The sequence below is a fragment of the Corvus moneduloides genome, chromosome 6, assembly GCF_009650955.1.
Source record: "Corvus moneduloides isolate bCorMon1 chromosome 6, bCorMon1.pri, whole genome shotgun sequence".
In the NCBI taxonomy this organism is placed as follows: domain Eukaryota; kingdom Metazoa; phylum Chordata; class Aves; order Passeriformes; family Corvidae; genus Corvus; species Corvus moneduloides.
In genome coordinates this window covers 13,834,442-13,849,197 of record NC_045481.1, presented here as the reverse complement: position 1 = coordinate 13,849,197, position 14,756 = coordinate 13,834,442, and the positions used below count along the sequence as shown (strand labels likewise).

Below are 14,756 nucleotides of genomic sequence, written 5' to 3'. Positions count from 1 at the left end.
ATCAGATGAGAGAATTTTGTAATCTAAACTGAAATATGGGGCTGAGAGAGACTAATTTTATTCAAAAACAATCCTAATATAACATAAATGGGAAGAAATGTTTGCATTTAAGGATTTTTGTTAACGTTCCCTTCCTTTGCCTTTTCCCAGACCCTGCTCCTCCACTTCAATTATTTCTTAGAATAATGCTTTTATTTTTGAAGGATGGAGTCTTATGTTTTAACACCATGCATTTTCAATTAAGTGCACTAGGATCTGTGGATATAACTATTACTTTAACTATAAGTAATGGTTCCATGTAAAAATTAAGGAAACATATTGTGCTTTAAATAAATTACATTCAGATTACTTCTTATTATAAATGGGGTAGAAAATGGATTTTTAGCTCTGGCTGGCCAAAGAGCCAACATTTGTATCTACTTCATTTGTTTAAATATATTTCAAGCCAGATTGAAATCCATATTGCCTGACATTAATTGAGTACTGAAGCATCAGTGTACTCAAGTTTCACAAACCACTGATGAGTGAGTTTCTACAGGCTTGATTTAAAAATATACTGCCCCTTTTATATGAAAATTATATTCCATTTATAGTGTAATTCTTAAGGCCCAACATTAAATGGTATAAATCTTAATAAGATGAATGTAAATATGACATTTGTGCTGTTGAGTTGACATCTTGTTTGCTAAGAAAATTATATTCTGTACTTGGTATTTATTAACATCTTCTGTATGATATTGTAGGCAAACAGTTTTTCTTTTGAAAAGCAAAATGGAGATAAGAGCGGGGTGGGCTGTGAGATGGACTGTTCCTGAAGGTCACTTACAGGGTTTTGCTTAGGCACCTCATCCTGGACAGGATATTCCATTCCTGGGCATCTTTTGACAACCAGTCCTATCAGGTTGCCCAGTAATTTATTGGCTTTGTGGCACTGACAAATAGTCAATAATTTTGATGGTAGCCTATAGGAAGTAAGGTTTGAGCTCATGTTTCCAGAGGTGAAAGTGTAGGGCAATTTAACCCATTTTTCATACTTGTAATTCTCAGAGAAGCAGACATTATTTGAACTAGATTCTGAATTCTGAATTTCACAAAGAAGGTGCAAGGCTATGATTTTTCCTTCAAGTTTCATCAAATTTTTCTGCATCAGATGAATGAATGAATAAGTTACTAACTAACTAAATAAAGATGCCCTCATCAAGCAGCTTTTACAGGGTGAACCAAGTGTCCTATGGCCTTCATCAAGCTGCACTCTCTCTGAGGTAGCGAATGACTGCTTTTAAGTGAACGCATTATGAAGTGCCATCTGCAATGTGCCGTCCTCCTGGATATTTTTATCAGGACTAACATAGCTGTCAGGATGTCATGGAATGAATGTTGGATAATTTGTACACTTGATTTTTTGGGTTTTTTTCATACAGCTCTTCCATACTATTATTATAATGATAAAGGCAGCTTTCTGCTTGAAGTGCATTTGCTGCATTCTCAATGCACTTACTGAAGTTTTTCACTTTAAAATCTTTAATGTTACAAATTTTATTTAATAATACAAACATTGTGAAGGAACATAGTATGCATTGAATAATCAAGGCTTCTGTGAGGAGTGTGCTGAGTGCAGATTTTTGATGTAAGTTCTGTCATTTGTCTCCTTCATTTATTTCCATCACCGGGGTCTTCAGAACCAGAAGCGACTTGTCCTTATTTGCTAAAACCAGAGAACATAGTAGATCGTTAGTTCACATTCCAGGAAGATCCATATTTTTTATTTGAGTACTCCTTATTTCGATTCACCATCTGCAAGACATGGGAAATCTTAGCTATCTCACAGAGAAGTTAATGGAAATTCACTGAGCTGGCTGCAGGCATTCAGATAAGAGGCGGGCGAGCACAAAAGCACCAGGTAAATTTGTGAACCATGACCAGCAACTTTTGCTTTTTTGTCACCTCTTCTTTTCATGCTGAGCTGTGCACTCCGGTCCTCTCCCATGGACTAGCTTGGCAATTATTCTATATTTTGTTGTGTTAAGTCACCTCTTTAAGCTAGGCAAAACCACTTTTCTTCTCACGATTTGCCCCTTGTTGATTCATCAATTTAGTTGGCTTAGTGGGACATCCTTCTTTTGATAATGGTGAGGTATAACTTCACCAAAATTTTCAGTGGAATTACCTTAGAGTCATTTCAGTTTTCTGTGTCCCAAGGCATTTTTTCACGACCATCTGAGACAATGTTTTAGATTATCATGGTCAGGGAGTAGAGCTTAACTCTCCTGTACCCTAACTCCTAGTTTGGCTCAGAACTGCACTTATGTTCCTTACCTTGGGATGGGTTTGGCTCAGGACTTGAGTGTTTGAGTTAATTTAACTCACTCAAATACAGAAACTAGGCCAGAAATAAAAACAGCAACAACAACAAAAAAGTAGGTATTTCTCTGCTGAGTTGTAATTGACTCATCCTGATAACAGAGCCATTGCCTCATGAGAGGGGGCAAGTCTGCCTTTTGACAGGAGTGAGCTGATAGGCACAGTTTTATGTTGTCATCATGGGCTAGACTAACAGCTTACTGTGGTTGACACTTGGAGGTCCTCTCTGCTTTTCACCTCATTTGATTATATGGAAAGTAGATCTAATAAGGAAAACATCAGAAAAATAACTTTAGCAGAAAGAGGGAAATTATGGAATCATAGAATGGTTGGGGTTGGAAAGGTCCTTGAAGATCACCTAGTTCCAACTCCCTTGCCATGGGCAAGGATATTTTCCACTATATCAGGTTGTTCAAAGCCCCATCCAACTTGGCCTTCAACACTTCAAGGGATGGGGTGTCCACAATTTCTGTGGGCAACATCTTTCAGTACCTTGCCACCGTCACAGTAAAGAATTTCTTCCTAACATCTAATCTAAACCTGCCCTCTTTCAGTTCCTTATATCTAATCTAAACCTGCCCTCATTCAGTTTGAAGCTGTTACCCCTTGTCCTGTCACTACATGTCTTTGTAAAAAGTAAGTCCGTCTCCAGCTTTCTTGTAGGCCCCCTCTAAGTACTGTGAGGCTGCTATAATGGCTCCCTGGAGTCTTCCCAACTGAACAATCCCAACTTTCTCAGCCATTATTCCTAGGAGAGGCGCTCCAGCCCTCTGAGCTTCTTCATGTTGCTCCTCTGGACTCACTCCAACAGGTTCACCTCCTTCTTATGTTGGGGCTGCAGAGATGGACACAGTACTGCAGGTAGGGCCTCAAAAGAGGAGTAGAGGGGGAGAATCACCTGCCTTGACCTGCTGGTCTTGTTTATGTTGCTGCAGCCCAGGATCCAGTTGGCTTTCTGGGCTCCAAGCACACATTGCTGGGTCATGTCCAACCTCTCATCCACCAGCACCCGCAAGTCCTTCTCCTCAGGGCTGCTCTCAATTCACTGCTGCCCAGCCTGTATTTGTCCTTGGGATTACCCTGACCCAGGTTCAAGACTTTGCACTTGGCCTTGTTGACCTTCATGAGGTTTGCACAGGCCCAGCTCTCAAGCCTGTCCAGATCCCTCTGGATGGAATTTCTTCTCTCCATTGTATCAATGGCACCACACCTTGGTGTCTTTGGCAAACTTGCTGAGGGTGCATTTGATCCCACTGTCCATGTCACCAACAAAGATGTTAAGTGGCATATCTCCTTACCAGGTTGATGAATTAAATCAGCAAGCTGCAAACATATAGAAAAATGTTAGATGACTACTAGTAGAAGAAGCAGCAAAAGAGAAACAGGGCAGTGGAGGAGTGTTTATGTTTTTGGACTGTTGTTCGGTTGGGCATTTTTTGAGCAGCACTCGAAGAACAGTTTAGGACCCAGAGCAAAATGACTTCCCTTCTCATCAAGAGGCACTTTCCAACCATCAGTGATGAGTAACATTCCATTCTGTATGGTCAGCGTAGGTCTTTCGCTCTCTACAACAAATTATACCTCTCTATGCTCAGCTGGACCTTATTTATGGAGGAGGACCTCAAATTAGCCTTATCATTTGTTATAGCTTTAGGATGATGAATCAGAACCTGAAAGCTATTGGCTGGAAGGAATTATTTAGTGGAATGAATTTCAGAGTTAATCTATTCATAGAAATGTAACAGATCACAGCCCAGAACTAATGTCATTTCTGCTCCCCCTCACCCCCTCCAATATCTGCTTCCTGTAGCATACTTCTTTAAACTTATACTTTTGCAACAAGAACTAAATTTAGATATTTAAGGAAATCAAAGTTTTGAATCCTCATGTTCTTCTAGCAGCTGATGTTTTTGACATTGGCTCACACAAAAAACCTGTTGCTCTGAACTGGTATCTCCAGAGACTTAATACAGTGCCTAGGCCACTATGCCTGTCTCTCCCTTGACAGAGTACTTGGTAGCTGTTTTTCTTTTGCTAAAGGCTTTCTCTCTGGAAACAAATTGCATTCTCACAGAATAATTTTCACTGATTTTTTTTTGTTTTGTTTGGTTTGGTTTTTATTCAAACTTTCAGTTTTTAAAATTTTACTTTGATTTTTGAAAGCTCAGGAGAAGTTGTTCAGCTGCAGGTAGAGAGAAATCTCAGCTCCCAGTGAATGATGGGGTTGTGGATGAAGAATGGACACACTCTTTGCTTTCGCGTCTTTGTTGTGTTCTTTGTGGTTTTTTCCCCTCTCCCATAACTTTGCAAACACTGCTCTGTTCTGCTTTTTGCAGGAAACCAGATTTTTCCTCTCATTGATATGGTTTTCCAATTGAAATAGAGAATCAGTCAGCAAGGAAGGCATCCTAGGATCATTCTAGGAGCATGCTAGGAGCCTAAATCTCAGAAATTCAGGTAAGCAACAAAGGAAAGCTTTTAATTTCCTCTACTAGACATGTGCAAATATATATCTGGTGCTGAGCTATTTACTTTGAGCCTGTGCAGACGTTATGTTTTTTATCTCTACTTGCTTCAGTAAATTCAGAGGATCAGAAGTTAAATACACTTCTTTGTGGCTACGTCATCAGGCCTTTTTGAAACTGAAGTTGGAGAAAGCCTACTAGAAAGCTCAGAAAATATATTTTTGAGCATGTAAAAATAATAACAGCTTGCATAAATTTCCTTACTTAAAAGCTACTTTTTCCTTGGGAATCTGACTTTGTAACATAGTTGTCTATGTATTTTTGTTGTTAATTAATTGGTCTTTTTTAAGATTTGGCTTGTCACAGGTGTTTCAGAAAGTAGAATTTACTTCCTGAGAAAGGAAATATTTCAGCTCTGTCTTTTCACACTGCTTCTGAAATCAGTGAATTTATCACCTTCTTTTTCAAATCCACCCTCCCAGTCTCTCAGAGCTGTGACACAATTCCTGCAGTGGCTCAAACTTCATAGGAACTCATGGTTATTCTTTAAACCTGCAGCTATTTTGAACTCTGAGATACAATCAAGGTTAATTTCAGTATCCTAATGCCTTGAAACTGATACCCATGGATACAGAAATCGGTTCTCCTGGTCACAACAGAGCACAAAGTCAACTATTAGTGTCACATACAAGCTGGTCTTTGCATATGGACAGAACTGCATTAGGGGAAAATTAAATGCTATTAGTTTAGACCAGGGACTTTGCAAAGCAGATAGCCTTTAGAGCTATTGTGGTTTTAAAACGTCAGGTTAATTGAGATCTGCTGTATATTTAATAGGGGGGCCTTTGGGATATGACTACAAGGACTCTTTGTTGTTCAGCAGTACATTAGGCAGAAACTGCACTTCTGAAATGGTCATAAAAATCCCAGGAGGCATAATCATTAATGGGACACTAAGCTCCAATTAAGGGCATGGCCCCAAAGACCAAGGTGAAAAACATGGTCCTCAGCATCCGTCTCAGAGGACCTCTATTCCAGCTGCTTGATTTCAGCTGCAGAAACATAATTGCAAATAACAAAATATTTGGTCTGAAAAAACCCCCATACTCCTTGTTGTCTGGAATGTAAATAGGAAAAAAAAGAGAAAAACCAAAGGGTCTTTTAAATTAAATTCTCCAAATTCCCTAAAACAGAACTAGAACTGCGTATCACAGCTAACAGTTCTGATCCCTTTTATTTTCATAGGATTTCAAAACAGTTGTGGTTCAGCCCTCTAAACTTAATCTCACACATTTTTAATATTAAATTGAGCACCTCCACAAGTTTATACTGAGAAACTGCAAAGGATTTTCCTCTGTGCCCCTGTTTAAGTTTTGTTTCTTTTTTTTGTTGTTTGTTTGTTTTTAATTCTCTAAGTTCCATGAGACAGAGCTACCCAGTTTAGTCAGTGTGCTGCTTATTTTATAAATGCATTACTGGGTCTTATGGCCTTCTTCTGGTCAAAGACTGTGATTCTGCATCAGAATCTGCATCATATAGACATGGATTTTCTGGAATGTCACAAATATACATTTTCAGAAAACACTGGGTCCTTAGAGTCCAGCTGAAAATAACTGGCATCTTTTGGAAATTTTCACTTTGATTACTTCAATTATCTTGGCAATTAAATTAGTAAATAAATAATGAGCGTCTCCATGTGAATATCTTCCACTGTTTTATTCTGCTTATAATACAAACTTTTCACTGCAAGTGCCCAGAGATAACCTAGTTGTTTTCCATCTACATGGACCATCTGAGTGGGATGTTAATTAATATGACACTATGGAATTCAGTTTAGTGAAGTGCCACAAAAAAGGAAATTAATTTCAATCATTGACAAACTTGTCAATTTAGTTGTATTGATTTTTTGATACCTCTACAGCACATGGCAAAGTTCATACATTGTAAAATACATCATTATTATTGGCTCACTCTACTGGATGTAAGTGGACTGTTATTTTTTTTTCAATAAATTGGCATTCTTTAAGTGTAAAAAAACGGAAAATTATGTAAGTGGCTTTTATTACTATTTTTATTATAATATCACTATCTTTAATGAGGAACTCTCAAACAGAGAGTTATTTCCCAATGCCTAAATGACACTTGGTTTCAGAGCAACCTGAAAACAACAGTTTCCTGGCTTGGCAAAGCTTAGCAGAAGAAAAGGTGATGAAGCTGGCCATTAGCAGCTGTTTGCCATGAGCTTCCTGGTGGGAGCTGGTATCTTCAGAGGCTCTGGGTCCTCCTGAGGCTGGAGTGACTGTGGGCCCCTGGGATGGAAGATGCTGCTGAAGTAGCGAGTGTGGATCCCTCTCCAGCTGTCTTTCACAGGGCTGCGGTGTCAAAGCCCTCTCTTAAAGAGTGAAGATCACTTGCAGAATGTGCAGCCTCTACAGTGTTTTAGAAGTCAGTGTCCAACACTGTATTTTGCTTTTGTCAGACTTCTGTGATGGAAAATCAAAAAAGGAATTGTTGTTCTTCTGACTCCAACTCTAGTGAAAATAAGTTGAAGGTGTTGTGATTAAGTTTCTGATTTTAGTCTGTCTCTTCAGAGCATATATAACAGCAGAAAGCCTACATTTGGCTTGTGCTTGTAAGTTTCTTGTTTTTTAAATGCAATACTCTCATATTCCCACCTGAGGTCATTAGCCACAAGGTAGGTTAAAAAAAAGTTTGAAGGATGGATGTAGCTGCATACAAACCCAGGCAATCTGCACTCATATTTATGCTGATGCTTCTGAAATTCATCATGTTACTCTGTTAAAACCCAGGTCTACAGAATGTAATGCTTGTCTAAATTTTCAAATAGAATTTGTATACTGAGGAATGCCTGTAATAGAGGAGAGAAAGCATGTATTTCTGATGGAACGCAATTGCTTTGCATTTCAGCCTATGAAACAGATAGTAATATCTGAGGTTTGGTTTTGTTTTGGTGGGTGATTTTTTTTCTTCCTTAGTGTCTCTAAACATTGTTTCAAAGTCAGTAAAATACACATGAACTTCTGAGACAGCAATAATATGCAGGGGAGGAAGGGGAAATAATTAAAAAAGCTAAATCCTAAACACTTGAGGCTGAAAAGACTTTTTACAGCATTAAGTGTATAGTAATGGAACCAATCTTCCCTATAGGAGAATGCATTTAGTTATTGCCAATAACTATTTGGTGAATTTTAGTCCTTCAGGCAATTGCAATCTTTCTCCACACAACACAATGATTCAAAAAAATCAAAATACACATTTCTGTGGAATTCAATTTCAGAACCTTCTCATTTGGTCAAAATTTAAATATGTTGACATTTGGCATGGAAATATTAGAGTTTTTCCATTGATAAACTAGATAGTTTTAGCAAAAAATATCAGCAAAGAAATAAACTCTGACAGAATCCCTAAATTAAAATCTGCTTATCTGAGTTGAAATTATTTAGATCAGTTTTCACAGTAGTAAGTCTTAAGCATGAGAGTGGAGTTTCCTTTTTCCCCCCAAACATCTATTGATTTCAAGGCTGGAATTTCCAAGCTGCTCTGTGTGATCAGCCAATGTCCAGTCCACCAACTCAGGATGGGGTTGAGCATTTAGTTGCTCATTTAAGTCCTGTTTTGACAATTCCTTCAATAAAGACAGAAACTGAGGCAGAAATAGGCAGTGATTCATTCCACCTCCTTGCACATAATGAAAGTAGCATATTATCCATTTTCAGTCTTGGACTTATAGTATTTTCCCAAGATAATGTGCAATCCTATATTTTGTCCTTAATAAGGGAGAATATTTGCTATCTCATTCCTCAGTAGGGGTGTTCAGACCTAGCTGTGACAGGAGCAGCAGCAACTTCTTTAGTTGGCACAGTTAAATTTGACAGAGATCGTGAATCAGAGCCCTGGGGTGACGTAATTTTCCAAGAGGGAAGGACTGCTGGGTGAACACTTCTTTGCCACTGCGTGAATCACTGCTTTTGTGTTAATACAATTAGGTGCCTACAATTAGACAGTCCAAGGACATAATCTATCTATTGACCCAGATAGCAGATTGGGCTGCAGGTTGTCAGATGTTACTTCATTACAAGGCTCTAATTATCTCCCTTAGTTTTCCCTTCAGGACAATACAGGTAGGGATACCTCTCAAGAATGTTGTGAGGAGTTTGCAAGGAGCCTTGAAGACAAAATGCTGGGCGAGAACATGGGCCTGGACTGCTGGTGCCTTTGAGTGCCTGATTCCCACTGAAACGACTGCTGAGCATGTGCATGTCTCTGGGGCTCTCAACATTGGTATTAGTCACCAGCTAAGGATGGAAAAAAAGGAGAATTGATTCAGCCTGCTCCCGTGGGTCTCTTATATCAGACCTTCAGGTATGATGCAGCTTTCTGGAGCAGCTGAAAGACACAAATGCTTTGTTCCTTTTACTCACGAACAGCGGAGGGAGGAAGAGGAGGAGGAGAGGACAGCCAGTTGAGTTCTCTTCTGTGGTTGCTGATGTGAGACCAGGGCAGAGTTTGGCCTGGGGGATTTAGACGCTACTTTTAAAATCTGCCCAGCAATTTCATTAGCTAGTTCTGGGGCCATTGTGCTGCAGTGGATTCAAGCCTGAGAAGGCAGCCTGGCAAACTTTCCAGCTGAAGTCCTCACTGCTGCTTTAGGGACTCATGCAGAGCCAGGGTGAAGTTTGTTGTCAGGATCAGGGCCAAGACATTATCAAAAAAAAAAACCAGGAAAAAAGAGTGCGTAAGGGTACAATCAGCTGTTCACGACTGAGATGTGTTTCACGATGTGAAGCTGCACTCAGTACTAAGGCATATTTAAAGTGAATGCCAGGTACTGCATTTGGCCTTCCAGCTATTAAACATCACCACAAAACAGTCAGCAGAGCAATGTCATCTAGATCACTTTGACACAATTGCAATCCATGATTAACAGGCAATGAAGGACTTCCTAAAAGCACATGTTTGACACCCTGCTTTGTCATGGGTTTTTGTACTGTTGCAGGGATTAAAAAAAATTAAATTAACTTTGTGCCAGTGCATATTATATTTGGACAAGGGACTAGATGAAATGATTAGAATAATAGCCTTAGAAAAGATCACATTTCCCTACTGTGCCAATGTATTTGACTGCATACAGCAACCCTTTTAGGCCACTGTTCACAGTGAATTGTAACAACTTCCTGCAAAGATCTAAGTTCTGCATCTTTTGAATGGCAAATTATTAGAACTAGGTCAGGTCTAAGAAGAAATAACCATCTTTATTAACCAGAAATAACCAGCTTCATTAATATGAACTTCCCTTTTAGGGTAGTTCACATGAATAAAGCTCTGCTAGTAAAATACAAATTCACCTGATCCTAATTACCATTCTTCAACAAAGAAGGGATGCACCCTATATATGCTAAACACTACAAGTAAACTGCCACCTGGCTTAAGGGAATCTCTTGGGGATTCTCTGTGAGGTTCATCATGAGTTCTCTACTTTTAAATCAACTGAGCAATGGAAAGTAGAAAATCTTGAACAAAAGAACATTTACCAGTATTTACATATCAGTTTTCCTAGAAGAGTATTTTGCAGAGTAAGGAGTGTCATTATGAGATTAAAAAAAACTGAGGCAGACAGTAATATACAAAATGTGTAGCTACATTTGCTAACAAACATCCTTCTTGTTTAACTCAAGTATACCTGTATCTCTCCAATATTTTTTGTAATCTTAATACTAATATTTGCTGTATTTCAGGTCAGAGCTGCTTCATAGGGCAGCTGCTTCATATGTAACATTCACATCAGACCATGGAGGCCTATGGTCATCTCATCTTTATTCCCTTCTTTATCACCTCCTTTACCCAGCAAATCTTTTCTTTATCTTCCTTTTCATTTGAGCTCCCTGTATGTGCACATCTTTGTTGTGGCTTTTGTGTCATTTTACTTCTGCTGTACAATGTTTCTGAGTGCCTTGATTTGTTAAAACAGAATGAGATTTTCAAAGGAAGACAAGAAGAATTATAAATTTAGTTGCAGTTTTGTAGGATTAGACTTTCCTTAGACTTCTTTGAAAATTTAGCCCATATAAGAACTAAATTGACGTGATCAGTATGTTCTCTTGTAACTCAGATGACCGGGACAGGCCACCTATCACAGGCTGACTCCCAGTTAGAACAATATTTGCTGGAACTATTGATCACTGTTAATTACCTATGTGGTGCATTAGGAGCTCACAGCAGCTTCCCTTAGAAAGTTAAGGTAAAACACAGGGTGCATAAGGTAAAACATGGGGTGCTTTCGGAAGGCAGTATCATGTCATATTCTCAGAGTGATCAAGCTAACCACTTCTATTAAGGCTGCCCATTTCTCCAAGCTCTATGCTCAGAGTATTTCATCAAAACATCCGTACAGATGATCTTGGAGATATTTTCCAACCTTAATGATGCTATGATTTTTTTTTTAAAGAAATCAATTTGCACTAAATATCAACTGAAACCGGCAGAATGGTTAGAAAATACTGTTATGTTTGAATAGAATTTCCAGCCGAGGAGAATTTTGAGATTGTACTTGGGTCCAGTAAATGCACACACACTCACAGGCACACACAACAAAAAAGATTTTTGTTTCAAAATAATCTTCATTACATGAGGATTATCATAATTGTCATTTCAATTGACTGACTTTAGTCTTTAAAAGAGGGTATAATAGCATTCACTGTCTGAGACTGAATTACTGTCATTATGTTAAAGGTGCGCTTTATCACTTAGCTTTTCTCCATTATAAATGCTCACAGACACACTCCACTTTCTACTGCTACAAAATCTTCAAAACATAATATGACAAAGTTTTGTATCCAGACACTTTGTTACTAAAACTTCAGAACAAAGGGTTACCAAAAGCAATCTGCCATTGCTAATACAACCACAGTACCAAAAGATAGAGAGGATATTTTAGCAATAGCAAGTTTCTGAATTCCTGCAGAAGAATGCAAACTGTTCATTAAGATAAAAAGGTATTTTGTGTATCTTTTGCCAGGAGGGAAGATGCAGAGTTGCTCTTCTGCTCAGAGCAAACTTATTAAGGTAAAAACAGATCAAGCAAATATCAGCCCAATTGAGAGAAATAGCCATGCCATACTATCCCAGACTTGTCAAACTTTTCCCGGTGATGTATAGATGAAAATCCAGACATTGCCATCATATTAACCTGCCAGTGTATAACTGACATTTATCATTTCTGCAATCTCTTTTGATCTGGTATCTTAAGATTCTTCATATGTAGAAGTTTTCAACACATTGCCCTGTCATCTTAATACATGTGGGACATCTTTTACTTCTGCAGGCACAGAAGAACCAAGTCTGGATATGTCACTACGGCACAACACTTGGGCAGAGCTCTGTTGAAGTAAATGTCACTATGCCTGGAGTAAGAGGCTATAGAGAGGCATGAAGGTATTAACATCAGATCTAGAGAGATCAAGGGGAAGAATTTGCCTGAGGAGCAAAGCTTTTTCTTTAGGGGAAGAAGGTAGCCTCAATTCTGAGATACTCAAAAAGGGACAGTTTAAAGAATTTTCAGAGGCAGTGGTCAGCATAAGACTGGCTAATTATACAGTGCTACTTGAACAATTAAAATACTTTTAAAAGCTTGGGCTAAGTGCCAGAGCACTAAAGAATCTTGCAAATTTGCTTGTAAGTGGGAGCACTTCAACTGTTCCTCTGACCTGCCCTGGACTCTACAACTTGGTGCTCTGCTTTATTCAGGCACCCGAGCTTTGGGAACTACATGCCTGTCTCTTGAAAATCAGAATAATGGGGGAGGTTTGAAACTTGTCACCTTAATCACTTCTGAACATTTCAGCCTACATTCTCCCACCCCTTTATGGGATTTTTTCCTGTTGTAATGTTTTCTTCCTCTTTCAAAGTGATTATTAACAGATTTTTCTAAAATGCCCAGAGCAGCATACTTAGGTCAGAAAACAGAAGCTAGCGTGTTTTTGTCTGCCAGCTTCCTCTCTTACTTATCTTATAACATTTCCCTTATGTATCCCTGGGTCATGCACAGGTCTGGTTCCAACATTACTTTGTGAGGCAATGAGTAGGTTCCTGCCTGGAAACAGATTTACAGTACAAATGTTTGAGAGATAGATATTCCCTTATTTAATTTTTTTTTTAATCAAAAGACCTTATATAGAAAGAAAACCGTGGGCACTTAGAAATATCTATGTCATAAGAAGAGTTTGTGGCATGTTCCTCTAGTCATTTTTTAAATGTTCAATAATGGGACTATAAAATACAAAAAAAAAAGAAAAAAAAAGGAAAAAAAAAGAATACCCTAACTGTATTTAAGACACTTAGAGAAATAATATTGGAGTGGACTGAGGTGTTATGTGCAAAAAAAGTTTTTTTTCTTTAAATTATATGAACGAAATGAACAAAAACAACAAAGAAAGCTATCCTTACTTTGTCAAGGTTTTTTACTGTGTGTCACATTTAGCTCAGCTAACCTTGTGGCTAAATGAACATTGCATGGTTAGGGGTTTGAATGCAGTCAGAGAAGTGTTCAGGTGCTGGCACACTGAACCATGCTTTGTTGTCTGAACCTGAAAAATTGGGCTGGAAACCTTGCAATAGGCTTTTCCCAGTGAGAGATGCTGCCTATAGACTTTTTTCACAATCTTTTCTGGTTGTGTGGTTTTTCGTTGGTTTTTTTTTTTTTTTTTTTGAGGGTTTGTGATTGCAATTTTTTTAATTGAGAGTGAGGGGATGCATTCCAGGAAATCAGCTATGGGCAAAACTCAGCTTAGATAAGACTTGTGAGAGAGACTTCAGAAAGATACTAGAATCAAATGTAGTTACAGGATTTCCAGAGGAAATTGTGCTTTTATCTAAATCATCTACCAAACTACCAATTTTCTGACAAAAAATGAAGCTTTCTTTCTAGAGGAACAGCCAAGCATTCTTGATTCTGTTTTTCAGAAGTTGCTTATTTCTATAGTACTGGAATTGACCCTCAAATTTTCTGTATTTAACCAGGGAAAAATCACTTAATCTTCAATTACTAATGAGCTGGGACTTTTACTCTAAATGTAGATCTCAGTCTAGTAGGAAAAGTAAGGGAATGCAAAAGCACATCTGGTAATTGGAAAGATGAAAAAAGTAATAATAAAGTGCTCATTTTGAGGCAACAATGATGAAGATAATGGATGATAGCCAAGCAGGCCATATGCACTTGGCTAACAGAATTAATCATGGACGATGCAATGCAAAGCAAGAAAGACAAGTACAATAAAACACTTAAAGACAAGAATGGATATTAATTTTAGGAGCAGTATAAAACAATATGATAATAGAGATAGCCAAGTTAGTCCTGTGATTATACAATCCAAACAGGACACAAATTAAAGCTATAAATAATATTTAATCTGCTATACCAATATATGTTAAGAAGAAATAATGACTAAAAATGATTACAATTAATCAGATGAGGAGTTCTGTTTCTAGTATATTCAGAAGGGCTAAGGCAATGCTGAAATTGTCAGATATGAAGTTGTGTCTAGAAATGAAAAAGGAATATTACAAGTTTCTAACACAGTTTAGCAAAGGCAATATCTGAAAATGAAAGCTAGTGCTTAGATTTCTATAAGTAAGGGAAGACTTATTATTAGAGCCTTGTGATTAGCAGTGTAAAGTTCTCATAAAGCAATTTTGTAAATATCCCATCTTGAAGCCATTTTGCAGCATCATCTGCCACTAAGCCTCCAGCTATGGCACCTAAGGGATCATGTTTTCTGTCGCTTGCTGTTATATTTTTCTGTTACATTTCTATATAGTTGTATTTTAAATTGTCCAAACAGTTTGTGTACTACAAGACCTCACCCAAGTACAGGTGCTGCCGGTTTAGGAATTTTAGGAGACAGTTCAAGGCTT

At 38.1% G+C, this 14,756-nt stretch overlaps 1 long non-coding RNA gene across 1 annotated transcript in view; it reads left to right on the top strand.

Annotated features, from left to right (window-relative positions):
• The window catches only part of LOC116445880, a 162,801-nt gene that overhangs the window by 15,856 nt on the left and 132,189 nt on the right, over positions 1 to 14,756 (top strand). The window contains exon 2 of the long non-coding RNA XR_004240923.1: positions 4,698 to 4,818. This is a non-coding gene — a long non-coding RNA (uncharacterized LOC116445880). The remainder of the gene's footprint in view (positions 1 to 4,697; positions 4,819 to 14,756) is intronic.